Source organism: Mandrillus leucophaeus, unplaced genomic scaffold (genome assembly GCF_000951045.1).
Source record: "Mandrillus leucophaeus isolate KB7577 unplaced genomic scaffold, Mleu.le_1.0 Scaffold33, whole genome shotgun sequence".
In the NCBI taxonomy this organism is placed as follows: Eukaryota; Metazoa; Chordata; class Mammalia; order Primates; family Cercopithecidae; genus Mandrillus; species Mandrillus leucophaeus.
The window spans coordinates 4823100-4825924 of record NW_012103476.1 but is presented as its reverse complement, the minus strand read 5'-3'; positions in this window follow the sequence as shown (position 1 = coordinate 4825924).

Sequence of the window (2825 nt, the reverse complement as noted above, 5' to 3'; positions counted from 1 at the left end):
CATTTTGTTCTGTATTTGAGATGCTGTTAATCTGTGACCCTACCCCCAACCTTGTCCTTGCAAGAGACATGTGCTGTGGTGACTCAAGGCTTAATGGATTTGGGGCTGTGCAAGATGTGCTTTGTTAAACAAGTGCCTGAAGGCAGCTTGCTGGTTAAAGGTCATCACCATTCTCTTAATCTCAAGTACCCAGGGACACGTACACGGCCAAAGGTCACAGGGACCTCTGCCTAGGAAAGCTAGGTATTGTCAAAGGTTTCTCCCCATGTGACAGTATGAAATATGGCCTCGTGGGAAGAGAAGGACCTGATCGTCCCCCAGCCCGACACCCGTGAAGGGTCTGTGCTGAGGAGGACCAGTACAAGAGGAAAGAAGGCCTTTTGGCCAATGTTGGCAGTTGGGATAGAGAAAAGCATCTGTCTCCTGCCCGTCCCTGGGCAATGGAACATCTCGGTGGGTGTGAGACCCGATTGTATGCTTTGTTTACGGAGACAGGAGAAAACGGCCTTAAGGCAAAAGGTGGGACTTGCTGAAACAACACTGCTAAAAGGTTTGTGGAGATGTTTGCATATGCATATCTAGGCACAGCATTTTCCTTTGAACTTATCCATGTCACAGAGATCTTTATCCATATGTCTTACTGCTAATTTTCTCCCTACAATGATCCTATTGTCCTGCCGCTCCCTTATCTTTAAGATGGTAAAGATAATTATCAATAAATACTAATGGAACTCAGAGACCGGTGCGGCGTGGGTCCTCCGTATGCTGAGCGCCGGTCCCCTGGGCCCACTTTTTCTTTCTCTATTCTTTGTCTCTGTGTCTCATTTCTTTTCTCGAGTCTCTCATTCCACCTAACGAGAAACGCCCACAGGTGTGGAGGGGCAGGCCACCCCTTCATAACATATAACATATATAAGTAAATATAATAAATGTATAATATAAAATATATATAATGTCTAGAAAAAACATTTATTTCTATCTTCATGCTGCTGGTATAAGATGAGAATGAATATAGGTTGAAAATATTTTTATATGACATATATGACAGTAGTTTCCAGAATGGGTTGTATGTACCCCTAGCAGTTTCGTATGGGATGCTTGATTGAGGTACAGAAAGCATATGATACAACTTTTATTAACAGTTCAGTTTCCAACGTCTGGACTTTACACAGTATCCATAAACACCCAGAGGCAAACTGGGAAGGTTCTAAGGTTGGCAAAAACAACGGCAGGCCTTTGAGTTGCTTTCAGATGTACATCCCTGATTTTGTAGAGGTTCAATTTGGAAGACAATGATCGTTGCTTTTAACTCCCTTTTAAATGGGGTTACAGCGTGAATGATATCAAGAAAATGACCCATTCGTTCAACTGCATTATCTTCAATTTCCTTTTTTATATCAGGTGATGGATTTTCAGTTTTTCTTTCTGAGTATAAAACTAAATTTTTAGATTGAGGAAATGGAGCTGAACTCAGAAGATGGTTTTATATTAGAGGTCCAGAGATTCAAAAAGTCTTCTGGTTTATAGGATTATAATTTTGTTTTAAATTTGATTTCTGCCTTTTAATCTTGTTAAAGGAGTCTCTGAGATTGGTTGCTATACTTAGTTTGTATCTTTTCATAGTTATCAGTAAGATAGCTGTTTAAGACAAGAGCTTTTTGAGAAGTTTTCTTTTTAAATACTGCCAAATTATTTATATTGCATAGGTGACTCAAGGCAAAGAACTTTCTTCCTAGAAAGTCTCAAAGATAACTTTCCAGGTGTGGAATACCACGGATATAATTGATGTTTTTAAAATGACAGCAGAAGATGCCGCCTGAATTATCCCTCCAAAATTTACTCCCAGAGATAGGCTACGATAGCAAAAGATTTTTGCTGCCAAGGGCCGTTAAGGATGATGTTTTTGAGTGGTGTCTCCTACCTCCTCATGAAATTGTGAACACATGAGTATGTGGACACACGGAGTTGCTGCCAGTCCCAGGCCCACCAACCCGAGACACCAGGCAGGCACTTGTGGGACTGGCTTTCCCAGCACTAACTAGGCAGCAAAGGTTGAGATGACAAAAGCACCTCATCCCCTCAAGAAGGAGGGGACTTCTTATTAAGACAAACTCCCCTGAGAATTTGGCATATTTGGAGCAAAGAGAGTGGGTCTTAATAATCTGTGTGTCTTGAATTCTCAGTCCTTTTAGACTGGCCACATCATGTAATCTGACAATAACCCGTCTTACTGGCAGGGACTAAGAGAGGGTGTTCTCACTTAGTTACAAAAGCCAAGCTCTCAAGGCACACAACAGGACAAGGAACTTCATCCACTATTGTTTCTCAGGGACTCATGGCACAGTTTGTCAAAACCAACACCTGTGTGATGTGAATCCAAAACTCACCAGTCTCTAGGCCCAACTTGAGCAATGTGCTTCTAAGGGTTTTAGATCTGTGTTTTATAGTTCTCCTCTTTATGACAAATAACACAGAAAGAGACAGAAAAACAGTGACCATTTTCAGGAGGAGAAGCTTGAACAAATTGAAAAATTAAGTAGCACATAACAATTGCACTACAAAACCCATAAAATAGTTTTAGGTGTAAGCCTTCCAACATATGTGCAATGTCTATGTTATAAACTATAAAACAAAATATTTCATGTTTATTGATTAGCAGACATCATTACTATTAAGATGTCAATTCTCAATGTCATCTACAAAATCACCACAACTACAAAACCAACAAAAAAAGTACTAGAAGGATATTTTTAGTGTTGGAGAAGCTGATTTTAAATTTCAGGTACAAATACAGATGAATTAGAATAGCCAACATATTTTGACAA